The sequence below is a fragment of the Mirounga leonina genome, unplaced genomic scaffold (assembly GCF_011800145.1).
Source record: "Mirounga leonina isolate KUSES-001 unplaced genomic scaffold, KU_Mleo_1.0 Mir_180, whole genome shotgun sequence".
Classification (NCBI taxonomy): Eukaryota; Metazoa; Chordata; class Mammalia; order Carnivora; family Phocidae; genus Mirounga; species Mirounga leonina.
In genome coordinates, this window is record NW_023270469.1 from 20,411,627 (window position 1) to 20,435,789 (window position 24,163).

General features: G+C 45.0%; 1 protein-coding gene across 4 annotated transcripts in view; it reads left to right on the top strand.

Annotated features, from left to right (window-relative positions):
• Positions 1–24,163, top strand: part of CDH11 (cadherin 11) — a 190,278-nt gene that overhangs the window by 51,693 nt on the left and 114,422 nt on the right. For 3 of the 4 annotated variants that reach the window (XM_035025062.1, XM_035025063.1, XM_035025060.1), the window contains exon 2: positions 8,845–8,969. The exons of the other annotated variant lie outside the window; for it this stretch is intronic. The gene's annotated coding sequence lies outside the window, so the exon portion shown is untranslated. The remainder of the gene's footprint in view (positions 1–8,844; positions 8,970–24,163) is intronic. 4 annotated transcript variants of the gene reach the window in all.

The window sequence follows — 24,163 nt, forward strand, 5'->3', positions numbered from 1 at the left end:
ACTTTGAGGATGTGTGTGCATCTATGAGTCTGGGAGGTGAATTCTGGGGGAGCAGCCCAGATAAAGCTCTCTAAGAGGATGCTAAATTCTTGATATTGGCATGTGGATTTCCCCCAGATCTTCAAGAATGTCAAAATTTGTGCATACAAGTGAAGAATTTTATTCCACCAATAAAGTGCAGCAAACTATAACTGAAACATTTTAATGGCCCACTTCCCCTGCCACCCCTGAATGAATCCACTGTACTTAATGAGGTGCAATGAGGATGCACAGTGCCTGCTAGACTCACTTGCTGGCTCGTGTCAGTCCCTCTGTGGTCAAATTCGAATTTGTGCCTGAAGAAAAGTATAAGGCACCACCCGCTGTGGGTCTTCAGTGCGCTCGCAAATAGGTGAGACCTCAGGATCAAGGACACAGTTCTTCATTTACCAGCTCGATTTTTCCAAAGCTACCTGGGAGCATCTAGCGTGCACCTTTGTAGCAATGGACATGGGCAAGAAATGTAATGGGCAAGAAAACATACATGCTTTTTCCTTTGTGATGCTTATGAACGTTATCAATGTGTACAGTTTATATCTTCAAAATCATTGCCTCAGAAGAGGTAAATAACAAAACGGCATTTTTTTTTTCTTAGCTTAATTTTACATTGCAAAAGGACGGCCCCACTTAATTTTGAGAAAACTTGTTTTGTTTCTTTCCAAGCATAATGGCCCCAGAGAGAATGCTCTCCTATTATATCATAAATCATTCTCATTGCTTTGGACAGTGCAGCTTGCTTTTCTTACTTTGAGAGGTGATAGCAGATGGTGACTACTTCCAGCACACAGCAAAAACTCTGCTGTGTGTGTGTGTGTGTGTGTGAATACTTCTTTGACTCTATGAATATGGTGTTTTGCAAATGAGTTGATTCCTTGGTTGTATGGAAGTTCCCCAAATTTGATAAACTGTTCAATATAAAGTCTCAGGCTTTGGGTTATATACTGTTCATCATTTCTTTGGAGGGCCCTCGTCAGGGGCTGCTCTCTGTCTTTCTCTCTCTCTCTCTGGATAGTTCAGTAGTCTGGTAAAGTGATGTAGTCACTGGTCACTTAAAAAAAAAATCACTGGACTACTTCCCTAAATTAGTGCCCTAGTTCATGTCCGCTGAGAGCAGTTGAGTATGGCCATTGGATGAATTGCTTTGGTTTAAACTCCATGTGTCCAAATCCTGGCCTCACTGCTTTATAGCTCGGTGAATGAGGGCAGCTTTACTTCACCTTTTTTATCATCAATTTCCTAGTTATGAAATAAAGAAAATCATAGTACCTGATGTATAAGATTGTTATATATATATATACACACACACACTTAACCCAGTGACAAACTCTCAATAAATGTTAGAAATCATCTTTGCCTGCTTGGATTAAGTTGTGTCTACATAACACCTGGCTCCTGGGGGTATAGAAGAGCTGAAATAGTTCACATCATGTATACATGACTATAACCATGCCCTTAAATCCTCAAAGATGATTAAATGCTTCACTTGGCATCTGAAGTATTTGGGAAATATCGATCACATTTTCAAACTCAGTTCTTACACAAACACATGGATTTGCCGTCAGTCAGTCAGGAAGTACCTATTGGTTACCCAGTCTTGTTAATAGCCAATTGTTTGCAAAATGATAGCCTATTTTTAGGTATAGATTTTAACTATTTTAGAAAACAAATCAAAACAGCTTTTATCTAGGCTGCAGAATTTGGGCCAAGTGAGGACATCATTACAGTCCTTAAAAAAAAAAAAATTAGAAACTACCTGTGCTTTGACATCAAGTAGATAAAAAGGGTAGATTTTCGTGTTTAAAAATTTTTAAAATACAGTTTTATGGTTGTTCTCCATTTAACTAGTACCATTCATCTATTTGTCCAATAACCCAAGCTCTGTAGAGGGTTAGCCTGGTATTGACCCAGGCCGGACAAAAATGAGTATAAGATATTACATCTCATCTTTCTGTCTTCAAGAAGCTCAATGTTTCCTTGGATGCAACATTGAAAGAGGGACAGACACAATAAAAAAGAGCTCTCCTTGGGGGAGAAATTTAGAGGAAAAGAGGTGCACAGCCTGCTGGGACCGGGGTATAGCAGGCCTGACTTGGGCAGGAGGTGAGGCTGGGGTCAGACTGGGGAGAAATGCATAAGCTGTGTTAACCAGGGTAGACATCTCCTGACCTGACAGGGAACCACTTAGAGTCTTAATATTGTCATATTTCTTTAATGTAAAGATTGTTGTCCTCTAGGAAGTGTTTCCATCAAGAAAGGAGTTTCTGTTTTGCCGTGTGCATTACTGTCAAATGCTGAGATACTTGTTCATTCACAAAAGGAGACAGATAAGCAAAATAAAATAAACTGCAGGAGGAGGCATAAATGTTGTTCTGAACGTTTGTGATTGCATGTGCTCTGCTTGCTTTGTTTATCCCAGCGATTCTTTCTAATACTTTACCAGTTGACCGTATGGACATCCCTGAAACCTTCCTGAAGCTGGGTTGTGTGCATTTTTATTTGCTTGCCACTTCTCCCTCCCCTCAAAAGGTTAAAATGTAAAATTGCTGGCATTCTAGGGCAAAAATAAAATATACTCTCTTGAAGAAAGCCTCTTTCTTTTCCTTCTCTTCTAAGTGTCCTCAGGTTCTATAACAATACATAAACAGACTCCATGTATATTTGTGACTTTTATGGTGGATGTGCTTAGATTTTCCCCTTATTCTGATGTTTTATTCCTTTTTTATTCAGTAGAGAAACCACTAAGGCATAGCGGGAAGGCAGAGCCTTAGGAGCCAGGAAAATCTAGGTTGGAGTTCTTATTTTACTATTAATTAGCTTTGGTACATTGGGTAAGTTATTTAACTTCTCTGAGGTTGCATTCTTTACTCTTTTAGGAGGTAGGAACCAAATAAAACAAGCACCCCCCCCCCCCCGGGTTGTTGGCAAGACCAATGAAAAGAAAATTGCATGTAGAAGCACCAAGGCAAATGTATATGGGGGGTATGTAGTAGGTGGCCAATAAAACTGGAGTTTCCAGCATCACAGCTGTTGATATGTTAACGGAGAGAAATCGAAACGACCGACATCATTTGGGCAAGAAATAGGGATAAAATGTAGAGTAGCAGGAGGCTTGCTCATATGCTAGATGACTGTTTGTTTATTCATTTCCCAACGATATTACAAAGGCTGTGAATATTTATTTAGTTCTGCTCCCAATAGTCCTTCTAATAGGGAATTATTTGGGTACAACGAAAGACATTTGTAAATGTGGCTGATAAGACCGGCATTGGACAAGGAGTGTTTTGTTGGACACAAGAATTCTATTGTCCCCGGCTTCAGTTGTCAAGTGCTCGGAGAACCCAGAATTTATGGTGGTAGCACAATGGGCCTTTCAGGGCCCAGCGAAAGAGCTGTGAGATCCCGCTCCCCGGCTTTTCAGGGCTTCTAATCTTTTTATCGGGCCCGGACAATGCCGGATTCAGCCGCTGCCTGAGCCTCCTGACTGTCCATTGGCCGCCAGGTATTGTGCGGTAATTACCATGGTGACAATGGACTCTCTCTACGCCCGTCCATCGGCGCTTTGGAAAACGGGGAAGGTTGTCACTTTGTATTAGGTGCCTCTGAAGGCATGGCTTACTTAGAAAAACTGCTAAAGAGAAATAAAGATAATCATGTTAAGAGTTTGATTTAAAGGGCCACTGTGTCAAATCCATTTGGAGCCCAGGACATCTTTTTGGATGTTTTCTTGTAATTACGGTCAGACATGGGGCGTCATCCCTGTGCAGGCAGTGAGGAGCCAGCCTTGGAGGTTTTGCAGGAAGGCATGGGTGGCGGGGAGCGGGCAGCCCTTAACACTCAGTGGGAGCAGAAGTCCAAGCTGAGCCGGTAAACTTTGAGGGATCCCTGAATTTCTTTGAGACACCGCTTCTTCATATGAAAAAGACTGGTGTGGGAAATGCTTACAGATTAATACTCACTATATGTTCTATACGATATAGGCAAAATACACGAATACGAGTTCTATATAAATGCTTGTACCTCTACCAGAGGGCTTTATGAATAGCAAATAAATTTTAAATCATGCACAGTTGAAAAAGCACAATCTATACATTTTTGTAATCACAGCTACTGATTATTGAGTGCCTACTCTGAGTGGGGTAGTGCATTTATTATCATTATTCTTCAAAGTCATCCTGCAAAATTGTTGTTATGATCCCCATTTTCTAGTGAGGAAACTGAACTCGGGAAGTTCTTGGTTGCTCAAAGTCAAACTAGCTCGGAAGAGACAAAGCATGGGTTTTAAATTGAATGTTTCCTCACATTCAATAGCCTACTGCCTCCCCCGCTTTTTTTTTTTTTAATTCAAAATCTATAAACCTATCTTACAAAATATGTTTCACCATATGGTTTTGGAACTTTGGCGATAACAGGAAAGAGAAACACCCAGTGATGATTATTAATTGAGTGTATTCATTCCTTCAGCAATGTTAGGAACACGTTCATGTACCATAGGAAGAAGCCCCTGTTACAGGGTGCCCGCAGTCAGCTGCCTCCCTGCTGCCCCTTCTCCCGCCCAAGGAGCAAGAATACCCAGCGACATCAGCAAAACGACTTGGTCTTTCCATTACAACAGAAAATCATATGGCCTTTGCTTGACTTCTTTGCCATAACACAGCAGTATAAGAAGCCTGGCATTTCATTTGTTTATTTAATAGTCATCTATTTAATCATAGTTTGTTTCAGTCAGCCCCCTACCAAAGTACTGGAAATTCCCTGTTGCATTGTTTTAGCAAAAAGTAGAAGTTTTCCAGGGTGATGTACTAGAGGGGTAGGCATGATTTTCCCCAGGAAATAGGTTTCGTTGTAGGTTCTTAAGTCTGGCAGGAGAGGAATGGATTGTTGGTGATCCAGTCCAGTCAAGCTGCTTCCCTGTTCTAAGCACTGGGCACTTATGGCTTAGCCGATTTCTTCGTCTGTAAAATGGAGCTGTCTCTGTGTCCTTGGGCTCCCCTGCTCCGCTCAGTGACAGCTCTTTCCGTTTTCACCTGCCACCCCCATGCCCCACCTGCATACACCTGCATACACCGTAAGTGTCCCAGGATCGTGTTGATGGAGTCAGTGAGGTGGGGACTGTTTTCATCGAACGTACACATACTTTCGGCCCTTACCCTCCCCCAACCCCAGAACTACATATTGTTTTTGTTGCCCTTGTGCTCTTAACAGTGATCCTAGCCCATGCCTGGTCTGGCTGAGTCCACAGTCTTGAAAAGGACCCATACATGTAGATCAATAAGCCAAGGCATTTGATTTGGAGCAGAGATCCTCAGAGAGGGACAGCCTATCTGGCTATCTCCCCCCACTATTCAAAGGGTAAGACTCCTGCCCAAGGTGTGCAGCCCATAACAACCAAGGTGGGGCCCGAATTCAGCAGTGTGACTCGTGGGTCAAAGGGAAGCCTATGGACTTGCATGCACTGAGCCTTCTAAACACTCTGAGCTCAGCAAGAGATATCTGCCACAGTCATACCCCCATCCTTACCCTGGCTTTTCTCCTTGCTTTCTGTAGGCTCACTAAGGATTTCTCCATCACTGCTTCTCAGTGTTCTTTTTCCTGATTCCTCAATCTCTCTGCAGTTATATATGGCTTCATGTGTCTGCACCCCTAGGAGGCTCAGTACTGCAGGTGGCTGAGCACAGCCCTGGACGGAGCTGGGAGAAGGCAGTGACCCTGTATGGGGAGCGGGCCAGTCATGGCACGCAGGCCTTGAGAAGGAAGGGGAGACACCCTGAGAGTAGGTAGAGGGGTAGATGCCACAGTGCTGGGCTGGATTTCTGTGGCTCAGAAGGGAACACGAGATTCCAGGTCTTGCGCAGTTATGAGAGAAGAAGAGGGAAAACGACTATTCCAAGCAGGAACTCCAGTGCGGAAAGAGAAGACAAGCAGCATACATACATAGGCCTCTCAGACCCAACAAACTCTCTTCCCATTAACTCTGCTGAAAGTACAGACACAGCTAAGATTTCTTCTGTCATTGCTTTCTTTCCTAGGAAGCATGGTGCGGTTGTATATCAACATTTTCTGCAGAACCTACATCCCCTCTCTCTCAAATGTTTGCAGTCATTGGAATTCATAGACCATTCATTCACCCAGCTATTTTTGCTTTCCTTCCAAAGCTCTTAATTGTCTGTACAGGCTTTTGGTGAAAGGAGTTTTATAGGGGATAGTTTTCAGGGAGGCAAACAATGCGAGGCAAAGTGGGAGTTCAATTAGTTTTTATGGATTTGAGAAGTAACCTTTTAAAAGCACACTGGCTACAGATATAGCTGTATTCTTAACTGACTGGATACTGGGGAATGCAAAGAGAAGGAGTGCAGGCTATCAGGTCTGCGCTGCTGAATTCGGGTCCCACCTTGGTTGTTATGGGCTGCACACCTTGGGCAGGAATCTTACCCTTTGAATAGTGGGGGGAGATACCCAGATGGGCTCATGACAACCAGAGTGCTGATAGGCATTGGTGAGGCCTGTGGCAACGTCTGTTCCATTTATGGTGTGCTAGTTGTCCCCTGCTGAGTAACATACTGTCCCCAATTTAGCAGCTTATAACAATTCACTATTACTTTTTATAGTTGAGTTTAGTGAAGTCATCTGGGTGGTTTTTACTTGGGGTCTCTCACGCTGTGTTGTCAGATGGCTGGTCACATGAAGGTTTGAATGAGTCGATGTCCAAGATGGCATCTTTGCTCACCATCTGGCACCTCAGCTTGGGTGCCTAGAATAGCTAGGTATGGCTGGGCATCTCTCTCTCTATCCACTCAGCTTCTCCACATGGCTAGCTGGAGCTTCCTCACAGCATGCGGGTCTAGAGTATTCAGACTTGACATGACAGCTGACTTCTCCCAGATGAAGTTTTCCAAGAGCACAAGACACGCTCTAAGGTTTCTTATGACTCAGCTTCTGGAAATCTTAGAGTGTCCCTTTGCTAGGTTTCATTGGTGACCCAAGGACATCTCAGATTCACATAGAAGGGGTCCTGGGGCATGGATATCTGGGGGTATGGTTCATTTGGGAGGGGGGCATTTTTGGAGACTAGCTCAACATGTAATGTGGTTGCAAAGTGGGGTTCTTGGGGCACCCGGGTGGCTCAGTTGTTAGGCGTCTGCCTTCGGCTCGGGTCATGATCCCAGGGTCCTGGGATTGAGCCCCGCATCGGGCTCCCTGCTCGGCGGGAAGCCTGCTTCTCCCTCTCCCACTCCCCCTGCTTGTGTTCCCTCTCTCGCTGTGTCTCTGTCAAATAAATAAATAAAATCTTAAAAAACAAAACAAAACGAAGTGGGGTTCTTCATCAATTATGTGTTCTATGAATTGTCCATGTGACTTTTTCTCTGACTCCATGTTCATCTAGGAATAACCCCATTGCTGTTCTGTCCTCAACATCCTGGGAATAGCACACAATAGGAAATTTTCTTGTTCTTGCTTCAGTCACCAAATCAAGATGCTATGGACACATTTGAGATTTATAATTTATTTCAGCCCTTCACCAAGAAGGGTTTTTGCTTATTGCTGTTGGTTGCTGTTGTTTGGGGAAGGTGTGGTGTGTGAGGAATAGCTGTTGGATGGAACCAAGATGAGATAAGGAAAAGTATATTTGGAAACAAAAAGGAAGAATAAATGAAGTCAAAAAAGAAGTTGTTTCACTTCTTTCTTTTAAATATTTTATTTATTTTAGAGAGAGAGGGAGAAAGCAAGGAGGGGAAGGAGCGGAGGGAGAGGGACGGGGAAGGGGAAAGAATCCCAAGCAGACTCCACACTGAGCGCAGAGCCTGACATGGGGCTCAGTCTCACGACCCTGAGATCATGACTTGAGCCGAAACCAAGAGTTGGATGCTTAACTGACTGAGCTACCCAGGTGCCCCAGAGCAGTTTCACTTCTCAATGTCGGCTGGGTTGATCCTAGAAGGTAGAAACCCTAGAGATGAAGGACATTCAAGAAATCCTTTATGCCGTTGTGTTACAGCTATGCCAGCCACCACCTTCCTTGGATCAGTGCCTCAGTTTTTGAAGACAACAGCTGTTCAGACACTCCATATTCCTCTCTTCATTCACTGAACAGATATACATTGAACAGCTGCTCTGGGCTAGGAAATGTGTTAAACACTTTGGGAGATATGAAGATGCATCAGACCAGAATCCAGGCAGAACACAGCCCCCACACAGAAATCCAGAGCGTGCTGTAGTGCGGGAGGGGTGGAGAGAAATGCAGTCTTGATGAAGAATTGCAGCTCTGTCAGCCCAGGGCTCAGCTCCGCTGGGGTAGGGATGACATCTCCTACCACCACCGCCACCCCTGTCTCTCTTTGCCCTTGAGACGGTCACTCCACGAGGCTCTGGCAGCACCAGAACAGTGCTCGTCCCTTGCGACGGGAAGGTACCTACTTTGGACTCAGAATGTGTGTTCTCTCGGCAACTGGCTCCAAGAGTTGACATCCCCCCTACAGGTTTGTTGCTAGTGCTGGAGCAAATGGATGTGATGTCCGTAGCATGGTGTAAGAAGCTGGATGGATGGCTGCTCTTATCTTTTGGTCAAAATACCAAAAGCACATATAGTGAGTCACATCACCTTTTGGTAGCTCTAAACCCATGGCAAGTTTTTTCCCACTTTTCACACAAGTGTGAGAATTTGTTTACATCTCTCTCTCCACACCTGGACTATTCTCCTCTAAGGAAAAAGTCTATTTATGCAACTGTGTGTGCCCAGTATCTAGGACTGTGTCATTTCATTGATTCATGTCACCTCTAGGTTAATAATGATCCTTTCACTTTTTGCAGAAATCACTGTATTTTCGGCTCAGTGGCCCCGTGACACTTGTTCCGGTTGTCATTTGTTGAGTGACCAATCAGATGGGTGGAGTGTATTATAGAAATTGGCAGCAAGTATCCAATGGGTGAAGAAGGTAAGATGGAGCTACTTTACTGTACTATGAATGTGGAAATGGAAGTGATGCCCAGCAGGCCCCTTCCTCCAACCTGCCTTTGTTTGAATCTGCACCAAATCGAAAGCAGAATCTTAGAGGGAAATTGGCCTACTTACTTAGGCTTTGAGGAATGTGATTATTCACTGTTGTTCTTGGGTTCTCTTTATTGAACACCTGATACATACTAGTACAAGGATGATCGTTTTTATTGTTGTTGTTTGGGTTTTTTTTTGGCAGGGGGAGGGATGACTGTAGAAGGTTCGGAGTAGAAAGAAGGAACTAAAAGGGATTCTTTAGCAAAGACTCAGCTAGACAGACTAAGACAATGGCCATGTTGCTTCTTCCTCCTTTTCTTCTTTTGAAGAGAATTCTATAAATATGAACAAGGTGGCTTATATCCCACGGCCAGGAGGCTGAACCTTTTAGACCTCAAAAGGCAGACCACGAGATCATAAGCCAAAAGGCTGATTTCAGCTCCCAGGCCCAGCTCTGCCATTCACTGTTGCTGTGCCCTGAGATTAATGAGCTCTTTTCTGAGCCACAGGGTAGTAGGACCTAGGGTCATTAACAGTTCTTAAGTTTTAGGATTTTATGAATCCATTTACCTCCTATCTTCTCAGCGGTAACTAGAGCTATTTTTATAGGACATCCAAATATCCAGATAGAAATATAAGAATTAATTCTATTGGCATGACTCCCTACATGTTAGGGTTCTAGATCCATCTATCCTTACGTCTATGACTCATCTCCATGAGGATGCCCACCAGGTGCCTTAAATTCAGGGGCCAAATACAAGTCATGGTTTTCTCCTCTCAACCTTCACTTTGTCCTATTTAAGTGTCATATTTAAGCGTAGCAGCAAAACTCACCCAGATCAGAAACTGGGGAGGGGTACCATATGCCTTTCAATCCCTTACCTCCAAGAGCAATTTATTCTTGTTGATTCCTCCTGGTGCTACTCTGATTATCTCTGAGATATTTTTTTATTTCTCTCTCTCCCCACCGCCATCCTCCAAACATAAGCCTGGTCCTCTTTCTCCAGAGTTACTGCAATTGCTGCCTGACAAGGCATTTTGCCTCTGGGCTTACTTCATCTACGGCATGATACATCTTCCATACAAATACTAAACAATGTCCCTACGTCCAGGTATTATGTACTTTCCTACTTAATCTTTTCAGTGTCAGAGATCTGATTCCTTAATAAGTCTCTAGGACCCCTTCAGGGATAGGGCCACTGTTTTGCTGTCTAGACTCATCTCTCAGTCATTCTCTTTGCACACTCAGCCCTTACTAGACACATCCACTGTGGGATCTACTATAGGGCACACCTGTCACTTCCCCAAAGCCCCATGATCTCTCTCTCTCTTCACAAGCCAACTCTTGCTCACTTTATATCTTAGCTTGAACTCACTATCTCTAAGGATTTCTCTTCAATCTCTGAAGACTGAGCTATGGGTATCTCCTAGACAATACTTTAGTAGTCTAATATTATACCACTTACTGTGATTTTGACAGTGGGCTGTAATTGTCTGTTTAATTACCTATCTTCCCGGCTAGACCTGGAGGTTCTTGAGAGCAGGACTTATTTGGGGAGCACTGTGTTCCTAGTTGCAACCACTGTATCTGGCCCAAAGTAGATTCTCAATAAATATTTATTAAACATGAATAGAGACTTTAAGAATACTTTGAATAGAATATGAGGAAGGGGAGTTAATGTTACGGCAGAGAAAAGTCATAATAATGACAGCTAACAGGTATCTAGTGCTTAGTACACGTCAGGCAAATAAGATATTTAAAGAAATCGTCTCCCACAATCCTTGCAAAAACCTAATGCAGTGGGTACTATAAATGTCCAAGATTTGCTAAGTAAGAAAATTGAGTCTTGGAAAAGATAAGTAACTTGCCTATGGCCGTATTGGCATAATTTTTGTCCTTGGAAATTTTTATCTTTGAGAAGTCTGATTTTAGCTAGAACTAATGGATTTTACCACTCCCCTCTTTTCTCTTACCCCTGAATAAATCTGCTCTGTTATGGACCAACAAACAAACAAACAAACAACCAGTTCCTGCCCAGGAGGCGGGACTTTTCCCCTGAATCCCATGCAAGCTTTTGTGACAAAAAATGGTCATCCCCGGGACTAGACTCGTAAACTTTGGTGATTTTCAAGGTGTTGTACACTCATATGTGAATGTGCACCTGTCTGAGGACAAAATTTCAATTTGGGGAACTCCTCAAACTCTTTCTGCCATGCTCTGGTCCATGTTTGTTAGGAATAAGCTGATGAGGGAGCAGAGCGGCACTTCCCTGCAGAGGCACCCATAAGATCTGGAGTGTCTGACTGGCTCCCCTCAAGTTAGCGTATTTTGCGCTCATTTGCTCCAAAGCCTGGCTCAGCATATGAGACGCAGCCCTCCTGTAGACGTGTCTGAGAGTGATGATCATCTCATTGCTGCCAAGCCAAATGGGTTTCTTCATTTCATCGGCCCTGTGAATTCTTCAATAGAACATGCAACTGACATTTCCTGTTTTTCTAGATAATAGGGACAATTAGAATGAGGTATCAATGAAGCAGTCAGAAGCTAAATAGAAAGCACTTGAATTTAATTTATCTTCTAGGAAACATGCTAGTTTTTTTTCTACTTAGAAATTAAGAACGCTTATTTAGAAGAGTTCTGCATAGCTTTTTTCCAAGGAGAGGAAGGTAAACTATTCTAATGCTTGTAACATTAAAAAACACACAGCATGGTACAGACAGAATGGCCGTTTGATCTTTCTGGCAAAGATTCTTGTTTTACAGAGAGGATTTTTCCTTCAAGAAAGGAAAGACTTGTTCATGATTATACTGTAAGGTTTTGGAAAAACAAAACAAAATTAACCAACAACTTAGGCTCCAGACTCAGATTCTTGATTCCCCCATCAGTTCATAAGAGTAGTATTTCTTTTTCTCTTTCTTTTTCTTTCTTTCTTTCTTGATTTTAATTTATTTATTTGACAGAAAGAGAGAGAAAGCACGAGAGAAAGAGAAAGCGAGCACAAGCAGGGAGAGCAGCAGGCAGAAGGAGAGGGAGAAGCAGGCTCCCCGCTGAGCAGAGAGCCTGACATGGGGCTCGATGCCAGGACCCCGGGATCGTGATCCGAGCTAAAGGCAGACGCTTAACCAACGGAGCCACGCAGGTGTTGCAAAGGCAGCATTTCTTGAAAGATCCTGTGGTATGCTGTGCACACAGCCAGAGTCAAAAGGGCACTTCCCTTTTCCTCGAGGAGCTGACCCAGTTTCACTGGGGTCCCTCCTCAATGCAGGGGAGGACTTACCTGGGGATTAGCCACAGGATAGGGCTTCTCAGCCCTGATAACTCACTGGGCTTTCATAGTAGGGCACTTGGGCACAGATAGGAATGTCTTCAAGTGAAAAGTTATTTGCGCTTATGTTCAAGAAAAGCTTCCACACATGGAGATCCTCCTGAGTGATCATCAGCAGGGGCTAGTGGTCACAGGTCACCCAGTTATCTTTCAGTTGCATAAAAATCAATCCCTAAAAAGCCGGTTGGTGCGGGGGTGGGCAGCTCACCTGTGCCGAAGTATCCACCAGGCTCTGCTTTGTCCCTGACAGTTTGAAATGTCGGCAGCCCGCCTTCCAACCCCCTGTACCTGCTGGGTCTGTCTGTGAATGCACATTTCCTATTTCAGGATGTAGGCCACTGTGGAGAAAGAGGCCAAGTATCTGTCACTTAGATAAAAAAGCAGACACTCAGTCCACTCGCTGACTCCTTTGCAGATCTTCGGTGTGTACGATGTGACTATCAGCCCCGCAGTCAGCTAAGAATTACAGGAAGCTCTCATGGGCCAGGCAGCATGAGGGTCCTATCTTTGCCTGCATCAAAACTGAAGGGGAACACTTCAACCACAGTTGTGGATCTTTCATCTTGCTTTATTTAACTAATGATGGACAAAATGCAGAGGCCACTCCTGATAATAACGGTGAGAGCTGATACTTAACGAGCACACCCATGGGCAGGCACTGGGCTACGTGCTTTACATCCACGATCCTGTGGGACATCACCAGAACTTTGAGTGGTACGTGCAGTCATCGTGATTCTTTTATAGATGAGGACCCTGAGGTTCGGAGAGGTTAAAATCAACTTGCTAAGGGACACGTGCTCAACAATGGGTAGAGCCAAGGTCGCTCCCCCTGAGCACTGACTCTTCCAGTTCCTTTGTAGCTTGCCTTCCAGTCTTAACAAACTTGGAGGGCAATTATAATTCTTTTGGTATGGCCATGTCCTAAATGTCCACTTGTGTTATAAAGGAGACCTAGCAGCTTCTGGCTAATGCATTAGAATGCAGCTGAATGTGTACACTGAGCGAGAGGTAACACATCGGGAGAAGCAAAGAGAGCCCTGGATCTGTTCACTTATCAGCCATCTCTTGAGAACTGTTCTTGTTTTAGCCATTGGACTAGGTACTGGAAATAAAACAGTGGGCCAAATGCACATGCATCTGGGGATACAACAGTGAAACTAGCCATGCCTTCGAAGGACCGCCCTTCTTGTGATGGAGCCCAGCTGGCTGTCAAATAACCATGGTGCGTAGTTAATTCTAGACAAGTCTAGGCTTCCATAGCAGCACAGAGGGGCTGATTCTGATAGAGGAAATCAGGAGAAGCTTCAGTGGGGAGGTGACCTTTGGGTTTAGACATGGAGCATGAGTAGGAGTTTACCAGGAAAAAATCAGCAAGGATTTTGCAGTACAGAAGTTCGAGAGAGAGAGAGAGAGAGAGAGAGAGAGAGAGAGAGAGAGAGCAGTACCTAAGTTCTTGAGCCAGTGTTTTGTGACTAGGTGGTTTGTTTTCTTCTTTATTATCTTTAAGTAGATAAGACAGTTAAATGGATGAAGATGGTCTGAAATTCAAAAGGTGACAAAAGGTCTACAGAGAATTCAGTCTCCTTCAGTGCCTATCATCTCATCCATGAATTTCCTTATCTGGAAGCAGCTACTATTTTTGGATTCCTATGTGACTGTCCACAGATTTTCTGGACAGTTACAATCACACATATCCAGAGAGTCACTTTCTCCACATCTGTATATGTAGAGGGTCTCTAACTATAGACACTGTTATGCACACTGTTCTAGAAAAATAAAACTTTTTCATTCGTTTTATTCGTTTATTCGTTTTACTTGCTCTCCTTTGATTTTAAACTTCTTTAAAATTAAGAAAAATTACAAACCTGCAGAAAGTTGCAAAAATACAATGGGTTCTCAGAAACCCTTCATCTGAAATCACTTTTTTTTTAAATCATTTTCCCATGTTCTGTGCAATGATTGTACAGATTTAATCCCTAATTAAGATACAGTCTAGGGCGCCTGGGTGGCTCAGTTGGTTAAGCGACTGCCTTCGGCTCCGGTCATGATCCTGGAGTCCCTGGATCGAGTCCCGCATCGGGCTCCCTGCTCGGCAGGGAGCCTGCTTCTGCCTCTGACCCTCCCCCCTCTCATGTGCTCTCTCTCTCTCATTCTCGGTCTCAAATAAATAAATAAAATCTTGAGAAAAAAAAAAATTAAAAAAAAAATACAGCCTAGATGTCAGTTTCCCAGAGACCTGTGTAAACTTCCTCTCTGGAGCCCTTACTTCCTGAGACAACCCAGGTACAACTTGAAACCTAGAATGTGTTCCACTCCATGTCAGTTGCTCTGAGATGCCATGAGCAGCAAATCCCCCCTCCAGGATGGAGATGTCAGGAAGGGGACTCCTTTGGGCCACTTGATGCCCACCTTGTGCTCAGCTTTGGGAAAGGTTTTGCCCTGTCTTGTTAAGTGCTCCCTCAGCAAGACGTGAGTGTCTCTCCAGCAGGTGAGAATGCTCTCTGCACTGGCCTTCTGGGCCCAGTTGTCCAGGGTGGGAACACAGTGCCCCGTTAAAATCTGATCACTTCGTTTCCGACAACCAGCCATTTAGGTAGTGACTCTTCTCTTCTGTTTGTTGGCTTCAACACGGCCACCCCAAGCCTGGTGTAAGATTCCCTCCTTTCAAAGATCAAAGCCCCTGAGCACTGCTCAAGTTATCTCTGTGCTTCCTCTATGCATTACATGGCAAGGGACAGTTTGTATTCTCCGTGAGAGGGACTGTGAATACTGTGACAGGCAGGAGGTAACCCAAGAAGACAGTGTGAGATGGTTTTCCTGTCAAGGGCTCTGGGCCTAGGAGGATAGTTTTCAGGTATTCATTCATTCACTCATCAAATAATTACTGAAAGCCTTCATGGCACTCTTTCATGCTTTGTGTCAAGACCTGTGCATGCTCTTTGAAGACTGTGATGGTGATCTGTGGGGTGGCAGACATATAGACATATCACGGCGGAAGAAAGCAGGTGAACCTGAGAGTGATGGGGCAGAATCTCTAAGGACTGACTTCCTGGCCATCCACCCATTCATTCATTAAACACATATCTATTGACTGTTTGCTTTGTCCTAATTCCAACATGTGCACCTGTGAATAAGACCATCATGGTTCCTATTTTCATGGAACTCATATGCCCATCAGAGGGTGTCCCCTGACCTCCCTCTAAGTCTACCTGTTTCCTTATGTTCCATCAGGAAGGTTCCGCTGCTCCCACTGTTTCAGGACAAAAATCAAGCCATTGCCTGTCAGCCCTACCTGGCCTCATGTGGTTCCTAAGTCAGAGAATCACCATTTCCTCTGGAGGCTACTAACCCAAATTACCCTGTGCCCTGTGGGGGACTCAGAGCTCAAGGAAGTTTGAGAGAGCAGAGGAGGAAAGGTAACAAGCCATACCAAAATCTGCCACCAATTAATTTTGTCTGCTGAGGATCTAGAAGGTTGCAGCCTGACACCTGGCAGATGCCTCTATTTGGAAGCTTTAGAAAAATTGTGGAGGGGCCCAGTGAGTTCATCTTTTCAAGAGGCCCTGAATTTTAGAATCTAAGTACCATTCCAAATGCTGTTAGGTTGCCACAGCAACAGTTCTTATACATTTTTTTTTTTTTTTTTAAGAAAATGAACTGTGAAAAATCCGGCTATAGACTTGCAAGGAAGGGCTAGGTGAGAAGGTGCCTCTCTAAATGAGTATCTAGTAAGTTTCCCCAAGTACTGTGTTCCTGTCCAGAACAGATACTGTTTTGGACCTCTCAACACTCCCCAGTTTCCCTTCAGAATCTCCACTTGAAAAATAGACCCAGGAGGATTGTTATTCATTGTCCCTCACCCATTTACATCTGGCTTTGGGCAAAGAAAGAAAAAGGCGGTATCGCTGGTGTGGTTTTACTCTAGTCAAGGGTTGGAGCGGGACCCGCAAAGGCAGCGAGCAGCCTGTGCTCACATGGGACCGGCCGGGGCGGCTGGCACTCGGGCTCCTGGGAGCTCGTCCAGCTCTGTGCCGGCTTCCCCAGCACTTCTCCTCCAAGCTGCTGCAGGATTTCTCCAAAATCCAAAGTTGCTTAAGTCTAAAACCTTAAGCTTCAGAAGACCGTGGTCCCTCGCAGGATAAATTATAGGACGCTTTGCTTTTAAGACCACCAGGATCCAGCCTCCACTCCCTGTGTCATCCCCCTTTTACTCTCCATCCACAGTTTATTGCTGGCAGCCCTGGGACTCACTGGGATGCTTCCCTCCAGATTCCCTTGCATGGGTTTTCCTTCTCTGTCCCCATTTCTTTGGATATGCAGAGAAGAATCCTCTCCAGATGGGGTTCCCTGGCCCCCGTGAAACAGATTGTCACTTCTTTCCCCCGAGTGCCTTGGTTCCTTGGGGGTCTCAACATGCCTTCCATGGGCCCCAGTCACCTTAACCTTCAAGAGCTCCTATTACCATAAAAAAATAAATATATTTTATGATTGCTTTGGTATAAAGATGTATATAATCTTCTACCCTAAAAGGCCAATTACTTTCCCTTCTGACTTTAAAAGAAATTACAACATTGCTGAGGATGTGGAGGAAAGGGAACCCTGTGCACCCTTGGTGGGAATGTAGATTGGTGCAGCCACTGCAGAAAACAGTATGGAGGTCCCTCAAAAACTCAAAAATAGAACTACCCTGTGATCCAGCAATTCCACTCCTGGGTATTTACCCAAAGGGGACAAAAATGCTAACTTGAAAAGATATATGCACCCCCATGTTCACTGCAGCATTATTTATACTAGCCAGGGCATGAAGGCAGCCCCCATGCCCATAGACAGATGAGTGCATAAAGACAATGTGTTGTGTATATACACACACAGACACACACAATGGAAGATTACTCAACCACAAAAAAAGAAGGAAATCTTGCCATTTGCACCAACACAAATGGACCCTGAGGGTAAGAGAAATATGTCAGAGAAAGACAAATACCATATGATCTCACTTATACGTAGAAGCTTAGGGGGAAAAAAAACCACAAGTAAAACCGAATTCACAGATAAGAGAACAGATTGGTGGTTGCCAGAGGCAGGGGGTGGGAGGTGGGCAAAATAGGTGAAGGTGAAGGTGATCCAAAGATAAAAGTCCCCATTATATAAAATAAGTAAATCCTGGGTGTGTAATGTACAGCATGGTGACTATAGTTAATAATACTGTATTGCATATTTGAAAGTTGCTAAGATAGCAGATCTTAAAAATTCTCATCACAAGAAAAATAATATAGCTATGTGTGGTGACAGATGTTAACCAGATTTATTGTGGTGATCCTTGTGCAATATATAAAAATATTATATTATACACCTGAAACTAATATAACGTGATATGTCAATTATATCTCAATTAAAAAAACATGCAGACACAAAAACATTCCTGTGAGCCCCTAAAGTACTATGGACCCCAGGCACAGTGCCTAATGGAGAAGTCTGTGTGGTATTCCTTTGTGACCTCATTGCTATTTTTTTGTCTACAAGTCTGCAGGATCTTTGAGGGTGGAATTTGGATGTTTAATACTGGGTCTTCTATCACAGTGTGTGGGTTATGAGTGCATGCTTGCTGAACAGGCCTTCATAGGAGGGAGACATGGTCTCCATCCTCCTGGGCCCTCTGCTGCTGAGATTTTTGGCTGGCATTCCCAGATAAGGCAGTGCCTACTGTCCCAAGTCCATTTTGAAAAGGCACAACGTCTTCCCTTCCCACCATTGGTACAGCCCTTCCTTGTGCATCAGCCACTTTGATCCCTGTGCATGGACATTCTCCATCTCATTCTCTGGCAGAATAAACTGAGGCTCAGAGAGGTTAAGCAGAGTCTAGGAAACAGAGCTGTCTCCTGCTCAGGGTCACACCCAGTGTATGGAGGGAGCCATGATTCTGAGTCCCTTTTTCCCCTAGGACTCCTGCCATTGCTCCATCACACTACAGGCCTACCAATCCAAATTGCCACCCCTTCCTTTGCCATACCAGGACCTGTAAGAAACAGTAGATCTCAGCGTAGGTAGAATTGCTTCTGAACTCCATGCTCCTGTGCACCCCCCGCCCCCCCATCTTCTCTTCACTGAAGGACTGGCCGTACCAGCTAGGGGGCGTGCTCTTGGCTCAGCCCCTTCCAGACTTGCCTCACATGGCAGCATCAGCCAAGGTCGTGGCCCCTCCTGGGGTAGCCCACATCTGATTACTGGATCAGTAGGGGTTTGACCATCTCGGTTCTCCTCGAGATCATGGAGAAGGGCCATCGTAGCCCAGAGCACGATGCAAGGTTACCCGAGGCTGCTGCCAGGACCCCCTCACATCTCACCTTCTTTCTCCCTCTGTCCACTCCTGTTTCCCTTCCGTCATGTTATTCTCAAGGGTAGCCCGTAATAAGCATCCCCACGGGAAACTCCATCTCAGAGAACTTAACCTGCCAGAAACTCTATGGAATATTTTGCAGCAAGCCCTCTCGTGTCTGCATGAATACACCAGATTCATTTGTACCTTCATTGTTTTCATTGAATGTGTATTCATCGGATGCTTAGCACTGTGCTCAGCACCAAGATACTGTGGGAAGCAAGACAGAAAGGGACCTCTCATGACATGGAACTTAAATTACTTCTACTCTGAAGACAGATTTTAATCCTGTTTCTGCATTTAAATCGTGCTTCTGCCAGAGCCTTCTGGTTGCGCCTGCACTTAGGTGGAGGGCAAGAGAAATTTCCCATTGAGCCTTGCTGATTGCTTTGCAGAATAAATCCTGCTTCCAAGAGTGTGTGAATAGCCTTCTCCTTATCCACCATCAGACTCCTCTGCTCCTTTCGCTTGGCCCTTTCAGACGGCCCAGAGTGAGGTCTAGGTGAGGGGCAGGAACTTGAACAGGGGAACCGGGACTACGGTGGCTGCCCAGAAGGAGTATTGAGAGGGAGGACAGAGGTGCACAGAAGAGGGCCTGCAGGAATCAAGGTCAGGATCAGAAGCTGAATTGAAAGATAAGATGGAGGGGAGGCAGGGCTAGATTTAATTTGCAGCAGAGTGGAGAAAGGGCTTGGAGAGTGATTGCCATTGTCCTTCCTCTTGCCTTAAAAATATTTCATGACCTTCCTCTTAATCAGAACAAAACGTAGACCCTAACTGCACCATCAGTGCCGTCCCTGACATGATCGCTCCCCACCTCTGCGCCCTCGCCTGGTCCACTCAGCCACGTATCACTATCCCTTGAACTGGCCCAGCCCCTTTACAGCCTCAGGGGCTCAGCACTTTGTGTCCACTCCATTCGGGTCTCATCCCGGGCCTGGCCCCTTGTCATCATTCAGGACCCAGCTTAAATACCCGCCCCCGGCCCCCACTGGAGACCATTCCCTACACCAGCACCTCACCTGCCACCCACGCCCACCTATTCTACCTTTCATCGTTCTGTCTAATCCTTCAAACAGCCATCACCATCTGTGAATGCTGTATTCTTTCGTAGGTTTACGTTCTTACCGTCCTTTTTCTCGATGAGATTCTAAGCGCCAGTGCTTCAGAGACACGGTCTGCCTTGTCCCCCTCATATCCTCACCTTCAAGCAGTGCTGGTCACCCTAATCGCAGTTTAGTCCATATTTCTTAAGTGAAGGGCTAAGCCAATATCTAAGTTCCCAATGTTTCCCTGATGGGTTAACAGGAATATAATGGTTGTGCTGCCTGCTTTAGAGGGAGATTGGAGCGTGGGCTCCTCCACGCTGCTGAGTTGAGCAGAATTTTCAGACATATCTCTCTACCCCTCATTCTCTCTCTCTGTCCCCCTCTCCCTCTCAGTTCCTCCTGGGCCATCAGTCAGATTTGAGTGGCATCTGTTCCCAGAGCACTCCACTCTTGGGAGGCCAACAGCTGCATAATGGCTTCCCTGTCTGTGCATTAACACAGGACTTTCGGGCCTGCTCTGGCTTGCCTGACCCATCTCCCATCAGGAAAGAATGTGCATTCGTAATACTCTGGGAAATTAGGGCTGACATGTAGTTTGGTACTCAAAGTGGTTTTTCACTCAAGCAAACACAGAGGAATAATAGCTGGGCACTTAAATGCTTGAGCAGGTATCAATCAGAGAAACTTTCCAATAATCCATGTTTATAAAGCTCGTTAGTATGAATTTTTGAAATAGCACTTACTCCATGTCGTTCTTGACAAATGGGGTTTGTCGCCATTGAGGTGGTTTATTTCAATTATGCGCCAGTGTTGGAGGGAGAAGCTTTCTGACAATAGCAAGGCAGAAGACATTCTTCTTGCGCTACTATCACTATTCCCATTGCTAAACTCGACTGGACAGTTCATTAAGATGAAAAATTAATAGCACATGCTTTGGGGAGAATAATCATGGAACATGACAGCTTGCGGAGGCTTCGGCATTCAGGGAAGCAGAGAGATGACAAACGTGCTGGTCTTCAGAAGAAGTGACGATTGGCCAATCGGTCGGAAGCCATGTGTTTACCAAGCACCTACGTGTGTGTTCAGCCTTTAGCAGAGGTGCTAGGGGTAAGGAAAATGTAGAAATCACGGCCTTTGAACTCCATGAATATACCGTCTATTTGGAAAGGCTGGGGAGATTTCAGCTGTCAATCTGGGAGCCCCAGAAGGGTATACATCAAACGCCTGACACTTTGGTGCTGACTGTAAGTCCAGGAGTAATGCAGTGTGGGTCTCAGAGATTTCTTAGACCTTGAAGAATAGCAAGATGTTGATTAGCAAACTATATTCTAAATATAGTAGCTGGCTCGTGGCTATGAGTTTGCTTTTGGGGGTGATGAAAATGTTCTAGAACTAGGCAGTGGTGGATTGATGCACAACTTTGCAGATACACTAAAAAAAAACCCTGAATTGTGCATTTTCAAAGGGTTGACTTTATGATATCTGAATTTTATCTCAAGAAAACTCATTATTCTACAAATTCTACACAGCTAAATTATAGTAAATTTGTTATATGCTCAGAGAATTGGGCTTAGTTCAAACAGATAAAATGGGGCCAATTAACATCGATAGGAAGCTCGTACCCATTTTACAGATGAGGAAATGAAGAGTCAGATCAGTTCATGCTTTGCCCGTGAAGCCCCATGGATGGCAAATAATGGGGCTGGGACTTCACCTCCAGACTTTCTGGTTCCAGAGCTCAGATGCTTCCCACCCCACCTTGCTGGTGCCCAGAAAAATAGATCTTGGAATAAAGCCATAACATGAATGGCAGCAAAGATAAGACTGATTTGCCTCAGCAAAGTGCCCTCCCCATTTTCTCTCCCCTCAGTTCTTACAGTATCCCTATGAAGGATGATCAGGCATGAGTTCACCTGCAGCCGCGGAGGTTGGGTATGTCTCAGGAGAAAAGGGGGGGGCGGTGAGAGCATGGAAACCAAGCCTGTTTTCCCAGGCTGTGTAAAGAACACTGCACCCCCCCTTTACAGGCATTCAAAGTGCTCCTGCCTCTGCTCAGGTCTCTGTCTCTCCCTGGACTCATTCTCCAATGCAAGCCGAATGTCTTAAGTGAGACCATAGTGATGTGGGATCCATGGATGTTTAGAGACAAGGCTTGGAATTAGGTATCCTATCCCTTGAGTAGAGACATGAATGCTGTTTCTTTTCTCCTCTGTAGAAGCAGCAGATGCACTTTTCTATTGTAAAGCACATGTCTAGATTAAAGCCACTTAAGTCATTATCTCCCCTGCAGTTAATAAGAGCTTTTGATGTCATTCTCAGCTTACTAGTGTAAATAATGGGTCAAATTCTCATCCTGTTAGACAGGATGGAAATCTGACTCAAGATTTGTAAATACTGCTGCATTTAATTCATTTTCACGGGGACATTTGCTTCCCCAGCAGACAGTGTGGGAATAACAGCATCCTGGGAAACAGCCTGTGGAGGAATCAGGATGCATTAACCTAAGCAGTGAGATCAAAACAAAAGCTCTGTTTGCCATCTCCCGCCAGAGCCCAAATCCCGGCAGTCCCCGCTGTTTGGCTGCATTCAGGACGCATAAATAAAATTAGATCCTCACACGGTATGGATGAACGGGGATTTACGAAAGGGAAGTCTTAGGCAGCTGACATCCTCTTTTCCCATTTCAATGACTTTTTTTTTTCCTTAGCTCTAAAGGAGTTCAAAGAACAATAAAATAATAATAGTAATAATAATAGCAATCATACTAATTAAAAGTTAATACTTCCTGCAATATATTCTTGCTTATTTCGGAGTATTTGCTCTTTTCCCTCACTGAAGGTTGGCTCAGAAGTGGGAATGCCTGGATTCTGATCTTGTTTCTGCTTGCCGCTTGCCGGGAAAGTTGACGGCTCTCGTGCTTCTTTTGGCTCATTTGTCAAATATCAGTGTCATTTCAAATGTTCCAAATGTGGGGCTGTGTAGACAGAGGTTCTCATGGATTGATGGAATCCAGGTGATAGCCAGGTTGGTTGGTTTGTTTTCTTCCTAGCGTGTGCAGGCAGTCTTACGGGGACAGCCGGCTTCCTGCTGAGCTGGCCAGAGTATCAGCTTATCAAGCGCGCAAACGCAGGCCTTCCCCTGGGCTTGCTGGCCCTGCACGCTGGTTACGTGGGCAGGGTGCTCGCTTCTCCTTGCAGAAGGACAGCAGCTGGGCAAATGCCCCACGAAGTACAGAAGGAGCACAGTTTGTGAGGCAGGAGTGGTGTCGTGGAAAGAGACAGCCCACCCTGGTCGGGATTTCAGTCCTGCCTCTACCTGTGCCCTTGAATGGAGCAGCTACTCTCTCACGCTAGTGGCTTTGTTGCTGTTGTTTTAATGGAACAGGATACTGCGACTCTCTTGACTATCTCACAGGGTTGAGGAAGGCCTTGCATTTTTTAAGTTGTGACATTGTACTAGTCCCCCTCCTTCCCCAGCACGATATGGTCCAGATATAAGAGCACGAGCCATGGAATCACCATGAAGTACCCCATTTCTGCTTCCCGTGACCTGGCTACCTGTGACTGCAGCCAGGTGATCTGACCCCAAGACGCTTCAGCTTACTCAGCTGTTAAATGGGTGTATTAGTTTGCTATTGCTATTGGAACAAACTACCACAAACTTGGTGGCTAAAAACAATACAGCTTTATTATCTGAGAGTTTTGGGGATCAGAAGTCCAGAATGGGTCCTCTCGGCTGAAATCAGGTTATTGACAGGGCTGGTTTCCTCCTGGAAGCCCTAGGGGAGAATCTTATTTCTCGTCTTTCTCAGAGTCTCAGGACCTCCTGCACCCATCCCTTAGCTAATGGCTTCTTCCTCTCTCTTCAAAACCCATCACAACACCCTCTGCTTTTCTCACCACATCCTCTCTCTTTCTTTGTCCCTCTTGCCTCCCTCTTAAAAGGACCCTGTGGTTACATGGAGCTCAGGCTAACGTGCCCATTTCAAGGTCCTTAAGGTAACCACATCTTCAGAGTCCTCTTTGCCGTACAAGTCGGACCCATGCATACCGAGAATTAGTATGTGGACATCTTTGGGGAAGGTACATTATTCCTATTCATGGGAATGTTGAAAAATCAGATGAGATAATGCACGTAAAATACCTAGCACAGGTTTCTAACTCAACAAACATTTATGCTCCTCCTTAGAAGTAGTGATAATGGCGTAAGTTTACATACCTCCAGGAGCTGGCCCGGGATTACCACAGTTGTAAGTCCCACAGTTCTGCTCTCCGGCGGGAGCGGTGTCCCTGTTTGGCAATGGCTGGAGGCTTCCACCCATCTGCGTCCGGAAAGGAAGCAGGTCTGCAGAGATAGTTTTGTCTGCAGAGCACGCCCTGAAGCAGGG